Source organism: Zosterops lateralis (genome assembly GCF_965231275.1).
Source record: "Zosterops lateralis genome assembly, chromosome: 1".
Taxonomy (NCBI): Eukaryota; Metazoa; Chordata; class Aves; order Passeriformes; family Zosteropidae; genus Zosterops; species Zosterops lateralis.
The window spans coordinates 125851842-125866791 of record NC_139762.1 but is presented as its reverse complement, the minus strand read 5'-3'; the positions used below and the strand labels follow the sequence as shown (position 1 = coordinate 125866791).

The 14950-nt window shown below is 36.6% G+C and overlaps 1 long non-coding RNA gene across 9 annotated transcripts in view; it reads left to right on the top strand.

The window, feature by feature from the left end:
• LOC310912756 overlaps nt 1-14950 on the top strand; it is a 65923-nt gene that overhangs the window by 18290 nt on the left and 32683 nt on the right. For 4 of the 9 annotated variants that reach the window (XR_014590711.1, XR_014590712.1, XR_014590713.1 and 1 more), the window contains exons 3-5: nt 244-332; nt 6602-6744; nt 8336-8387. This is a non-coding gene — a long non-coding RNA (uncharacterized lncRNA). Of the gene's footprint in view, nt 1-243; nt 333-6601; nt 6745-8335; nt 11143-14950 lie in introns of those variants that run through there. The other 5 variants (XR_014590708.1, XR_014590709.1, XR_014590710.1 and 2 more) reach the window with 2 other exon arrangements.

Sequence of the window (14950 nt, the reverse complement as noted above, 5' to 3'; positions counted from 1 at the left end):
GGATTTGTGGTTCATCACCTGCCATGGGATATAGTCAACATGATATATGTGTCTATAAAAGAAAATAGGGATGAAAATGTGAGGTGTAAGATTCAGGCATGGATATGAAAGGATAGGACTCATCATATTGCTAGATTTGATTTGTTTTTTGGGTTTTTTTTGCTTTCAGAATTTTCTTTCTTTCTACTAATATTTTTTCCCTTCCATTCTGTTCATCTTCTGTTCTTGGTACTTTTTTCCTAGGAGACTCCCAAAACTACCTGAGGCCTTACTGCTGTCTGTGTGCCATTGCTGGACCTCTCAGGATACCTCCTTTAGCAACAGCAACAAGGGTCTGTGTTCAGATTAACAGCTCCTTCTTGTTATCACTGTGATGTTGCACAACCTGTTTGACTGCCAGACTTCCAGGGTGAGCCCTAAGCAATCCTATTGTTCTTCCAGTCTTGGGACCATGAGACCCAACGTAATTTTGTTCCAAAAAGTTCCCTACCACAAATTCTTGAAAACTTTTTACTTATGTTCCTGCCTTCTAAGGAGATAGAGCTGCAGTTTTTAGTGTGACCATTGAAATATGTTTTCAACAGGTTTCCTTTTATATTGAACATGGACACAATAAATGCTGTATTGCTTTCCATGCTGGGATGTTCAAAATAATCCTCAGTAACTTTTCAATGTGACATTTCAATTCAGGACTTATAATTTTTGGAATGCAGAAGCAGATTTGTCTGAGGGTAGAGCGTTACATGTTAGAAGAGTTTGGAAGAGATATTTTTTTATACTCACAGAACATGTGGTGCAAAACCGTTCAGTAGCTTTTCAGAAATATGAAAATAATTTTCCTCCTTTTTTCATAGGAGTTGTTGGAAGAACATCTTGTTCACTATGAGATCACTTCTACAGTAATTTCATACCAATTTTTCCTAATCATTGATGTTTTCTTTCATTTACTATGTTTTTTAATCTATTTTTTACCTGTTTTTTACCTGAGGATGCAGATGGAAGAATTATGTAAAAAGATTATTCTTAATTGTTTACCTCAATAGTGTGTGAGGCAGAAAGCAGGAATATGTTAAATCTTTATGTCTTTGAGCATGACTTAATGAAGACTGTCACTCAAACTGTTCTAAAGAATTGTTTTAACACTAGGTGTGGGTTAAAAATGACCAGTCTTTGGCCAGATAGGTCTCTGACTTTGAAATATAGTTTTCAGCTATAATAATTTCTTTTAGGCTTTTAAAAAATCCCAAGGAATAATGTTAGGGACTTTAATCTGATTTTTATTTCTCAATATTCTTTTAGCTGTTGAAAAGCAATGGGATTCTGTATAATATGGGGAATACCGTTGGCTTGACCTTTTTGGTTTTTTGTGAGGGGTGTCTTTTTTTTAATTTAATGTCTTCATTTTATTCAAGAAGTTAGACACATGGATAGGAAGCATGTATCTTTATCTGAAACCAGGAGAACAAAGTTCCATCCCAAATACTTCCAAAAGGCTTTAGGATTCAAGCAGCTGTAAAACTTTTGAGATACTCAGAGAAAAAACCTGACAAAGGGTGGTATGTTTTTGACCATGGGAAGGGAATGACAGTGACATTAGTTCACATGTTAATGACATGTTTTTAGAAATGCTTATTTGTTATTGTCCTGAGTTTTCAATATGTGGGCTATATTATGTGTAACTTTGTTGGTCTATGGTGTTTGAAGACACATGTTGAAATAGGCCAGATATTTTTGTCCTTTTGAATAAAGGGAATATGTAGCTTTTCAAAGATTAATTTTGGTCTTGCATAAGCTAGGCCTGGAAACTTGCAGAAGGACAGTCATTAAGAACATTGTTCTCCAAGATCTAATAATATATTTTTGTTCCTGTCTACTGTGACACAGTTGTTCCCATCCCTAGGTTGTGTGATTCCAGAACAACCCACTGTGGCACTGTGGAAAGTGCAGTGAGTATTCCTTCCCTCAAGAGTGAGAAAAGACATTTGTAAACAAAAAGAAAGATTTATTTTTTAAAAACTCTCATTCTCCTTAATATTTTATGAACTTCTTTCCGAATCTTTCCCAGTCAGCATTTTCAGTGATCACATTCTCAAATCCAAACAGTGAAATGGTATAATTAATAATAATAATAATAATAACAATAATGATATGGGAATGTGTTTCCAAATACCTTTTTTTAATATAAGTATCTTCTTTTTTGTTTCATTTGTAGTCCATTTTCAATTTTGAGAAAATAATCACTTTTTTTGGTGCCCACAAATGATGTAATGAGCAATTTCCTATCTCCATCAACATACTAGGAACTTTCATGCAAAGGTTTGCAGAGATAAGTGATTTGACTTATCAGGTATTAGGAGAAAGTTCTTCACATGTTGAGAGCTGCCAAGTGTTTTACAGCTGTAACAAACACCCTGCAGATAAGAGATGGAAATGGCCTTACACTTCACTAAGATTTGAAATTCATGTTGTGACTTCAGTGACTTCTTTAAATTAAAAATGTCTTTTCTTTTGCTACAAAGCAAATAAAAATTATCTGTCAGTTGAAATCATTATTGGTTTAGTTACTTGAGAAAAGAAAAAAGGTCTCCAACTTGTTTTCAGATTAAACTGTATACTTAAAAATATTTTTTTTTCCTTTACTCCCTGTTGTAAAATTTTATCACATTAAATTTAATTTTCAAGCTAGGCAATTGAGAGAAATGCTGACTAATAAAACCATTAAAAAACATGGAGGGAGTGGTGGTGAAATCAATACAGTTTACCTTCTAAGAGGACATAGACTGAATTTTATGTACTGTAAGATCTCCTTCAGTAGTGGGTGTCAGACAGATAATGCTGTAATTCTGTAATTTGTTGTAGCCATCACCTAAATTTCGGACCTTTTTTCACAGGGCTTAGCTATTTTATGTGCTGTTCCATTTAGTTGAAAGTGTGATTACAAGTTAAACTAGACAAATTGCCTAAAGGTATTGTATCCTGACTTGGAATCTCCAGCCCCTTCAGTGAGCAAATACTGAAATTCAGCTAAAAGACAGTAAATGACTGAGCATCTGCCTCCAAAATGAGACAGATCAAGTTGACTTCAAACAGTGTGGGAAAAATAAGCTGAACTGACTGACACTGGTGACTGAAGTACAAGTAGGGTCTTTAACAGGATGTGAAGTCTTGATTGAATTCATCTGGGATGCCCAAAGACAACAGATGTAATTTGGAGAACATCATTATTTTAGTTTCTGTGTCTGGCCCATTTTCAAGAAAGTATGCAGTGTGTGAATTATGTAAAATATCATATACTGGGGTAAAATGAGAAAAAGATTTTTTTCTCCTTTTTTTTTCTCATTATATCTTTTTTGGAACTGCCTGTCCAATGTATTCAAGACTTCAAAGTTTTATTATGTAGGCCATCCTATGTTCCTTCTAACTGAGTATACATATGTTCCTATAGGAAAAGTTCCTATAGGAAAAGTAATCCACTACTTTTGAATTTCACCAAATTTTGTAACAAGACCTAAGCTCTTAACTAATCAGAACTCCAGTTGATTTTTCCCTGCATATGAGAAAATAAAAAATCTTATTATTTTGTTCCATCCAGACAGTCCTTTCCAGACCCTTTATGTCCCATAATAAATAAATACATTCCTTTTAGCAGCTAATTGTCAATTGGATCTATTTGAGACTTAGTATGTTTAAAGCCAGTAAAAATAAATCTTTGATAAAGCAGAAGTACATATTATTTTTATTTTTTTTTAGTCTGTTTCAACACTTTCATATCTAATTTGGAGTCTTAAGATTCCTTTATTAGGTTCTGAAGCAATACCACACCCAGAACATTTCCTCTGTTTCTACTTTTACATCCCTCTCTTCTCATTTTCAACCTTAGGAATTGGAATGACCAGCTTCCCAAGAGCTGGAAAAGACCAGTGTAAATGCAGTGATTTAGTGCACTGCCACCCAGTCCTCATAAAATCTGCAGGCAATACATTTTCTATTTTAGGAGATACCAGTTCATCCTGGATTAAGACAAAAAGCATTTTTAGACAGATTTAGGATGTCAGTACAGTAGCAGAAATAGAAGAACAAAACCAACTGCAGATAGAGCTACTCTCTGAAGGAACTGGGACAGCCGTACCAGGATAACTCCTCTGGAGTTCAAGGGGATGCAAGCTCAGGTTTTGTGTCTTCTGTGTAGAAATGGGATCTGAAAGTTATTAGAGGTAAGGAGTTTGAGAGCAAAAAGAATAAGGAAACAGATATAGAAACCAGCTGATTAAAATTGAACCGTGCTAAGGAAGTGCAAATGAAATTATTTCCAGTGTGCCAAGGCCAAAAAAGAAACTCCATGGATGATCTAGGTATGTATGCACATACAAAATAGCACAAAATATATCCATTATGTGGATACATAGTTTTTCAAATCAAAGGCACAATGTACTGGATAATGAAAAAGGTCAGTGCTGCTGAAGAGCATTTCTCCAAAGGCAAAATATGTTATTGCTTCTACAAAGACAGGGTTGGCATTAAGACTGATCACATTTAATGTCTCTATCAATGATCTGGATGAGACAATGAAGAGCAAGTGCCCTTGGTCAGTTTGCAGATGACACCAAGCTGAGTGAGAGTGTTGATCTGCTGGAGGGCAGGAAGGCTCTGCAGAGGGGTTTGGACAGGCTGGATCAATGGGCCAAGGCCAGTTGTATGAGGATCGATAAGACAAAGTACCAGATCTTGCACTTGGGTAACAACAACCCCAGGCAGTGCCACAGGCTGAGGCAGAGTGGCTGGAAAGTAGCCCAGCAGAAAAGGACCTGGGAGGTGATGGTCAATAGCTGCTGAACATGAGTCAGTGTGTGTCCAGGTGGCCAAGAAGGCCACTGGCATCCTCTCCTATGTCAAAAAATATGTGGTCAGCAGGACCAAGGCAGTGATTGTCCTCATGTACTTGACACTGATGAGGTCACACCTTGAATCCTGTGCTCGGTTCTGGGCCCCTCACTTCAGGAAGGACATTTGAGGTGCTGGAGCAAGTCCAGAGAAGGCCAGCAGAGCTGGTGAAGGTCCTTAGCACAAGTTATATGAAGAATGGCTGAGGGAGCTGTAGGTGTTTAGCCCAGAAAAGAAGAGTCTCAGGGGGACCTTATCATTCTCTACAAGCACCAGAAAGGTGGCTGTTGCCAGGCAGGGTTCAGTGTCTTCTCCCAGATAAATAGCAATGGGACAACAGGACATGGCCAGACTGGGCCAGGGGAGGTTCAAGCTGGACACCAGGAAGAATTTCTTCATGCAAAATGTTGTCAGGCATTGAAACAGGCTGCCCAGAGAGGTGAACGAGTAACCAGCCCTGGAAGTGTTCAGGAAAAGATTAGACATGGCAGTTAGTGCTATGTTTTAGTTGGCATGGTAATGTTTAGTCAAATGTTGGACTTGATGACCTTGCAGGCCTTTTCCAACCTCAATGAGTCTATGATTCTAACAATTAAGGGAGAAAATGTTATTTTCTTCCCCCAAGATACTGGTGTTTCCTATAGTTGCCTGAAAAGGAAGATGCAGGACTTTCACTCCTCCAGTCATGGTGTATTTGCTCAGGTTCAGTTATTTCCTCTGGAGGCAGCAGATGGCACTTTTCAGCCACTTGGCTGCTTCTCAGAGCAGACATCATGTCAGAAAAAAACCCACATTTCTTAGAGAAAACAAGAGTTAATATAATTATGAAAGTTCTTGACAAACAGGAGTTTTAGAAGAAAATTCCTCTGCGCTTTACTTTCAAATTAACACCATGACAACAGACTGAGACCTGGAAAGAATACAATAGCTTTATTTCATGATAGTTTTTTCTCACAGAAAAATTTCTACACAAATGAAAGCTGAAAAAGGTTCCCCAAAACACAAATAAAATATCCACTTAATCTGCTTTCATTAAGAAAATTTTATTATTTAAATCTCACCAGTTTAATTGTATTTTATGTATGACAGTGTTTCCATAAAGGAAACTGCTGATTTGTTACCAAGGCACTCATCTAGAAAATCACTTTAAAATATGGGATAGCAGAGCAAGTATTTATGTGATGAAAAGAATAAGTGGCATGTTACTAGCTATTTGAAAACAATTTTTGGGATAAAGAAAAAGAAAGGGAGAGAAAAGTACATTTTGTTCCTAGTTTTAATTACCAGTGTGTGGAGATTTTGAGTCTATAACAAACTCCCGGAGGGAAAAAAAAAAAAAAAAAAAGGAGAGAATGTTAAATGTCAGTTTTTATTTTTAGGATGTCAAGAATACCATGTTTTCAGATTATTCAGTTGCTGAAAGTAAATAGCTTGGATCCAAATGTGTTCTATTTATGTATGCATGTTTAAATACCTGTTAAAAATACACTCTTTGTGAAAGTGATGGTAAGTAGCATTGGCTTTCAAATCCTTTCTGTTACAATGGAAGAAGTATTCTCTATTATATTCAGGTTAATTAGATCGTTCCCAAAATACTATTCTGTAGAGAACTGGTTGTTCCTGTGAGCACATTAGAAACATTCTCTGAGCTCCAGTATTTTATAAAGGATAACTCCAAGGTGAAGTCAAACAGACTTAAGGTTTTCTCTGTTTCTTTCAGGCTCATCCTGCTTCCACAGGATATCTTTGTATAGAATATCCGGCACTCTATTGGGAAACTGACTTTGTAGTTCAACCAGTGATGGTGTTTCATCTCAGAGAGTGGTTATTTCCTGAATGGAACTTGCAAAACTATTGAGAGAGGTACCACTCCATGCTTGCCTGCACAGCCAGATTGTTATCACTGTCACACTTCTGCCTGACTTCCCTGTGACTCAAGAGCCAGCAGCTAAATATGGCCTCCATTATTTGGCCACAGGGTCACTGAGGACTGTCTCTCACAAGCTACTTTTGGAAACCATGTTCTTTGTTAACATTACTTTAAGAGAGGAAAAGGTTCTCCACCCAAATGTGTACTAAGCAAGGCAATGCTTCACAGGTTTTAAAGCAATGTCAGGGTAAAGTAACTGTGGTCAGTTCAGCCTGGTGCTGCCATGCCTAGACTCAGTTCTAACCAGCTGAGTTTGGTACTCACTGTGAGTTCTGTGCCAGTAATTACCTGATAGAGAGTATTGTGTAGACAGAGATAGCACATCACTGAGATACCATGAAATAACCACCCACCTGTAACACAGTAAACCATTTGCATTGATGGATCAATCCCCAGGATCACACAGTTTCATGTTGGTTTTGATATTTGACTCATTTCAGTATTTTTAAAACAAATAGAGCATTTATCAGTGACTTTGATTTTATTTGATGAGGCTTTTCTCCAGCAGGAAAAGCTGAGATAACTAGTGCATTAAAAAACACTGTGACATAAAATCTTGCATTTTTCATTGAGAAAACACAGCATATCTGAAGTGCTTCTTGTCCTAGTAGGAGACAACTTCCATAGATGAATCTAGGAAGAAATAAATCATTATTGTGATCAAATTTAAAATCCCAGAGAAATGTTATTCCTCCAATGGTACATGTTAGCCTTCCCATCTCCTGTCTGTCAACCACACTTCAAGGTTCCACTGAAGATCATTATTTTTTCCTCTTTCTCCTCTTGGATCTTCTCTTAAACTCCATTGTTCTCTACAGATTTCTATATCTTCTCTTTCAGATTGTCTTGGTCATAACATAAACCCATACAATTTTTTCGGTCTGTGCTAAACTGAATGTTGCAGTTTTGTTCTGAAGTATACCTGTTTGTTTGGTTGGGGTTTTTTTCTGCCAACTACATCAATTGTCTAAAAGAAAGATATTTCTCTTCAAATCATGCTTTGCTAATGTAGTGACAACAATCTGTTGTCTTCTAGTAGAATAGCAGAGTTACTAATGAAAATGTTTTCATTATTCTTAGCATGCCAGTCTTTATTAATGCTATACCTTTTATTCTTGAGGCTTTACTGGGTTGCCACAAGTTATTTAAAGGGAATAGTTAAAGTTATTTATTGAGAAAAAAAACTTTCTTGAGAAATGTTTTCTACATACATAATTTCAGTTAAAGTTGCAAAATTGTGTGAAATAGAAGATAATTTGGTTCTGTAGACATGATCAAATTTAATATACCAAAGAAATAGTAATTATCTGCCCCTTTAAGCTGTCTTAGTTTGCATCTCTCTGTAAGTTGTAGCTACCTATATTCAAACATCATCAACATCCCCTCCTTAAGCATAGAGAAAATTGAGGTTAAATTCATTTTTCTTAAAGCAGAATGTTGGTGTGGATCTCAGGTTTTGCGGGATTTTTTACTCGTCTTTAGGAACAATAAATATAAAATGGTACACATCTGTGTTCTCTGCAGATTCAGCTGTAGTTCTTCCTGCTGAAAGAAGAGACTTTGGAAAGGACTGCAGGTCAGCAGACTGGAGATCTCTGTTATTAGGATGCACTTTAATATGAGATATAAAAATGTTTTCCAGCAGAAGTTTCTCTATTCAGGGCTAGCAACCAGCTGCTGCTCACCCAGCCAGCCCTTCCTGATCCCACTGCAAAGCTGCGCTATGTCAGCTATCTGCAAAATTCATCAAGCTAATTTGTAGCATTGTATGAATGCTTTGTGTTTGCCACAACCTTTCCTAGGTTTCAGCTTTTCTCTCTTCATAGCTGAGGGAATATCTCAAGTTAGTTCTTTTCATCCTCACACTGGATCACTGAACACATTTCACTATGCTTACTGGAGCATTTCCAGAGAAGAAGGAGGAAAAAGTGAGATGAGCGAATGTGAAAGTAAAGCATGGCCCAAGGAACAGGTTATTACTGTCACCCTTTACCAAAGTTCACTGTAGCCAAAACAGGGTATGTAATAAACTTTTATGGGAATTTTGTTTGTTGTTCTGCTCTTACCACACTCTTGAGCATATGTGAGGCTAAGCCAATGGACTTTGGAAGAAGAACTGAGCACCCCTTACTGCACACACTACTGAGCACCCCTTACTGGCACACGTGGCTCCACTACCTAATTTGAGGTAGTGGATTCAAATATCTTCCTTGGCATGTACCAAAAGAGTTTATAACCTGTTTCTTAATTATTCAAATCCATCACCTATGAGTTAACGAATATGTTTGAGCTAAGCCTCTGATGCTTGATAAGGGGAAATTTTAAATTTTCTTTCGTGGAAATATTCCCAGTCATCTGTAATTACTTGTCAGTAGGAAGACTTAACACAGGTATTATTCTATTCTGATCCACTGTACAGTTCTGACTTCCTCCTTCCCCCTTTTCCTCCCTATGCCTCTTGCCATTTTTCTTTATTTTTAAGCAGCAGAAACCTGCCAATAAGCTGTTTTAATACTTTTAATACTTATAATACTTTTGAATTTTTAATACAACTAACAAAAAGGTATCAGCAAAATTTGAGCTCTGGACACACAGTAGGCTTTCACCACTCTTTTTAACTCTCTTCTATCTAGATACATGAATATACATAAAGCAGGAAAAAATGATGTTCAATACCTTCTGGACTGCAGTATTGAAGAGTGTGTCTGTGGGAATATATCTGAAGTATAGTAAGCAATCTGAATTTTAGTTTTCCAAAGCTAATGGTGAGCATTAGCATTCAAGGTAACAAAATTAACTTTTACTGGACACGAGACATGAGAGAAGTTGACGTATTTCTTCAAAGGCTTCAAGTTTTTTACTAATATTTCACTTCTTCCAGAGAAATTGTGTATCGATTGAACTGATTTAAACTGAACTTTAGTAACCACATGCAATGTTTCAATTATTCAGGCACTAAATTTTGTGGGACACTGTGCAATAATGTAGATTTTATATATAAATATATAGATGTAGGTGTAAGAGTTGTGCTGCTGAATATCTACAGCATTCTGCTGGGAGGTGGTTACTGTCAACGCATTGTAGCAAGAAGGAAGGGAGTAAATAATAGAAATGCATATTAAGTAGTATCTATTAAGTTCCAGAGACTAATGCATAATTAATTTAAGCCATAAAAATCTCTTTATTTCTAAGAGAGCATTTGGTATGCTTTCACTAGAAAAAATAAAATTTAAAAAAAAAAGCTGGGCTGGACTCTTGCAGTTTAGAAGATTATCTGAGTATACATTTGGTATCCAACACTCCTTGGGTTTGGCTGGGCAAAGCTGCTGATTTCACCATGAGGCAGACTGGAGAACACGGGAATAAAGCACAGCCCCAGCTAGATCAGCTGTTAGGGCAGCCAACAAATTACAAGCCCTTTAGATAAGGATTTAAAAAACAAACCTGATGTTCCAAGTGACCTTCAGATTGTACCTATGAGTGTGAATATGGCTGATGGTGTGCATGTGTTGCCTGTTAATGTTTTTTAAAACCTTATTGAATAATATTTACAGCCATCATAAAGGAGAGCTGTTCAAGGTCACTTGGAACTGTAATTGTAATTAGAAGACCACACGCAAATCTTTTTGATAATTATGTCTGGTTTCTGTCATTTAAGTGACAACTGGTTTTGCCAATTACAATTTAACCAGATTAATATTCCATTAGAGAGAAAGCCACACAGCTTAGCCAAGTGATAGAAAGATTAGAAGGTGACCTGCATTTGTAGTAATGTAGTGAAACTAGTTATTTTTGTTCTACTGAGTTTGACATCTGTCTTTGGCTTTGTGTTTCAACCTAGACCCATATTGTCACTAAATTTTCACTCTTTATCACATACTCTCAAATCTTCTCCCCTGCTCTGGATAACACTAGTGTGTTTCTTTCTCACTGAGGCTGGAGTTTTTGCAACTGAGACGATTTTGCTTAATAAATATATCAAAAATAATTTCAACTTGATGAAGAGAGTGTTAGAGCAAGGAATGGGCGCATTAACTGATAAATCATTCTATTGCAACTCTACAGTATAGTGAAATTTACAATTGAATTGGAGAAGAATGAGACTGTTAGAAAGATTCAATATTAGATTATTCTATAAAGGACTTTCTGGACTTAAAATTTTTAGGTTGCTCTTTCAGCATTTTTTTAAACTTTTTGAGAGAAGACTTCTTGGAGGAAATATGTTGGAAGGCCTCTGAAAATAAAGATCAAGAAAAGTGCAAAGTCCAAACAAATGAAAGTGTAAAGTTGTCTTCTGAAATGACAAATAAAATATGTTGGTTGTGGCTGGATGTGCTAATTTCCCTTTTGTTGAACATTAGAAAATATTTGTCCCAGTATGTGGTTTCTTCCGTCAATTGTCAGCGATAAAGAGGAAAAAGTTATGCCCAGACCCTGTAATATCGACTATGAGACACTATGGAATTCCATCTTAGAACTGTACATTTGATAATCACTGTATTTGAACAGGATGGAGTCCTTTACATAATGATAAATCAAAATAGCAGATTTTCATCTGTGAAAGCAGCCTGTTTTACAAAGTCATAGATTTTTGTCAGTGATCTCTGTGAGATTATTATTACGATATTTCCAAATTTTCTGCTGTGCCTTAAAGACCCATATAAGAACAAAAAGAACCTTATTTTTTGTGGGATTGTTGTTGTTTTGGGTTGCTGGGTTTTTTTAAACAGTCTTTCTCTTTTCTCTCAGACACACCAGTTTTAGTTTTGTCCTTAACCCTGCAGTTTATATATGTTCTGAAGTATTTTATATCCTTCCCCCTCCTCTTCATGCACACATACACACCTACTCCTGGTAATTCATTGTGGTATTTTCGAACTTTTACAGCCCTTTATAGATAAATAAATAAATAAGAGGCCATAGAAGTCTAGTAATTCAACAAGGCAGGTCAAGAATCCATTGCATCCTGCTGCCTTCTAGCAAATTGAGCCCACTGAAAGTTCAGTTGCAAATAGAAACTTCTTAGCTCGCAAAAAATTTACAATGTCAATATTGCAAATGCAAGTACAAAGTGATACCCACTGCAGGCCAGAGGCTGAGTCTTTTAAGATTGTAGGTGGACCCCAGAGATTGTAAGACTTTGGTAGCCTTTTAGAGTTTCCTTCCCTAACCACAGGCTTTGGAGTTGCAGATGGGCTTTGGCAGAAGGAATTAAGACTGAGCTTTCAAGAGCAGGAAAAAATGGCGGGACACAGCCATGTCATCTCGTATTGCTTATAATTCATTAACAAAGCTTTTGAACAGTAATGGGATCCTTTCCTAGCACTGGTTTTGATGAGAATCTGATAGGACACAAAGCTATCAAAGTCAGGCTTCTTTAAAGATCACAGTTCATTGAGCAACTTAAAAGCTTTAGTAAAACAAAGCACATGCAGCTCTCTGTTCTGGTGCTCTGCACAAGATAAATTTCTAATAATCTCTGCAGGAATAATGGCTTATTATAACAGCCATTCACATCTAGTCACTGGGCAATACTGTAGCTAAAGTAAAATGCAAAATGTTTTATTCGTGGAGAGGAAACTTAACAATTAGCTTTGTCAAGTCAGCTGGTTCAGAGCCTTATTAAGGGGAAGAGTGTGTTCAACAAAAGTTTGATCCCGAGGACACGTATATATTTGTCCTGACAGAAAGCTGAAAGTCTAGGAACCATGGTGAAGCATGTGAATCCTAACATGACATTGCTTTTACTTAAGTGGATGAACATACAATTTAAAAGTAAACAATTTCCAGAACACAAAGCAGATGTTTGAATTCAGACCACAACATGGTACATGCAGATTGTAGTTAATTGGCAAACACTTAAAGGGCCAAACACCTTCTAAAAATATGTTTTGTTGTTTCATAATTAAGCCGGAGGAAAAATGCAATGTACATTAATGGATGTGACATATCTGTGTTGTGACATATGAGAAGTCACCTAAGAAACTGGGAGTTAGTCATCTGCACTGTCTGCTGTGGTGGCTCACAGCTGCAGGGGTCTTATCAAGGTCAGGCTGAGAAAATCAATCCACATGATTAAAAGGGCAAGTGGCCAAATGGATGTGTTTGGTGCTTTGTAACTTTCAGACCTGTAGAGATTTCCAACCGACAGCACCAGGTGGGTAATGAGGTGAGAAAGGGTGAACAGAAGTGCATGCAAAGGTGACCTGCATGTGCAGGTATTGAGCTAGAACAGCACTGAATAATGTTAAGTTTAGGAGGATCATGCAACAGTTTGAGGATATCCAGAATAGATAAATAGGCATTGCAATACAGAGGAGCTAGGGAGCACCTTGTGCTTTCACTGTTTAGGAAACTGCACAGAAAGAAGATCAGAGTTCTAATTCAGAGTTGGTTTGCACAGTGTGGGTTGGATCCTGTAGGCCTTTCCTTAGGTTCTGTTACTGATATCCTGTGTGACCATATAACCTATTGCCTTCTGTGTTCCTATTGAAACTCTACTTTTTTTGCCTACTTGTAACCACAGTAGGAATCAAAAGTAAATTATAAAAAAAGAGTAAAACCATCCTTTTGGTGAATGAAATCTGGAAAAACTTAAATGTGGTGTTCCAGGAAAGTGAAAAAACTGCATACAGTTTTGCTCTACCTGTTAGGATTCAGTATCATTTCTCTTTAAATCCCACAATGCTTATTTAGAAGTCATTCAGAAAAAGTCTATTTTTTCTGTCTTATATACAATTGGAATCCAAAGAGTCCAGACATCTTTAAAGACTTTAATTACATTAAAGACATTAACAACATTAAAGAATGTTAGTTTTTTTAAATTGATTTACTTTTGTGCTACTCTATTATGGTTTTGTGCAGGTTTGGGCAAAAGTGTTACATCAAAGTATTTGCCACGCTGGTGGTAACTACAATCCTTTCATCTGGTACCTCTGAACATCAAAGTATGTGCCAGTGTAGCCAGAAGGGAATAACTGGTGTTTGAATGGATGGTAATATTAAGCATAAGATGAAGAAATAAAAGGCTTTTTATTATCTACACCATATCTAAGCAATTTTGTTGTGTTTAAAGTCCTCAGTCATTCTGGCATCTTTTGACTAAGTGTGTTCAAAATCTACAGTAGTTGTTTTGCCATCAGCTTAACAAATTATATAGATTCCACAACAGCTGATTATCTTCTAGTTTCATATCTTCAGTTATAATCCAATAATAGTGTTTCACATTCCAGAAGGTATTGTTTTACATACTCTTCTTTTGGAGGAAAGAACAAATATCAATTACAGAAGAGTCACCAAAATAGTAGCAGACAACATCTTCTGGTAATCCACCTGAAAGTCTGAGAAGAAAAGATTAGATCAAAAGCACCGGGAGACCAAATTACCCTTTCCCCTTTCTCTGGGGTGAACTAATCTCTGCAGGTCAAGGTTCACCAAAGTGGTTCAGCAGGAAGGAGTTGGTGATGGAGTGATAAGACAGGCAGTCAAAGAGTGAGAGCCTGCTAAGAAATGTGTGGTAGTAAATGCAAACATCTAACAGAAAGAAAATAAATTATCTATGTGCTCTTCAACATCAACAACACAAAGCACTACTAAAGGTCCTTCCTGCACTTCTCCCTCATCCAGGTCTGATTCTGCCTTACTTTTTTGTGAATATACTGAGAGAAATTAACCATTTGTAATGAATATACTACCAGAAAAAAAAGCTCAGTCTGTGGAAATCATTGGGTCAATTACAATTTTCAGCAAAGGAAGGAGCATACTTTATAGAGAATAATAGAGAAATATATTATATATAGAGAATAATAGAGAAAAATATTTGTCAAATTATATTATCTTATTGTTATTAACAGATATTATTGATTTAGTGTTAATAGAGATAGGCATAACAGAGAGAAACCTTAAATGCAGCATTTTAAACACAGGTCCTTAAGCCAGAGAAAGCCTATAACTTCTATATGTCTCAAAGGAGACCCTGAAATTTTGGACATCATCAGTTACATTAAACTATAAAACTTAACAGACTAGAAAATTAAGAGTAACAGCTGTACTGTGTGATGTATCTAAAGAAGGCCTCCTGTTCAGGTATACACTGATTTTATCTAATAAACACCCTTGCCTCCTGTCTGCCCTCCTCAG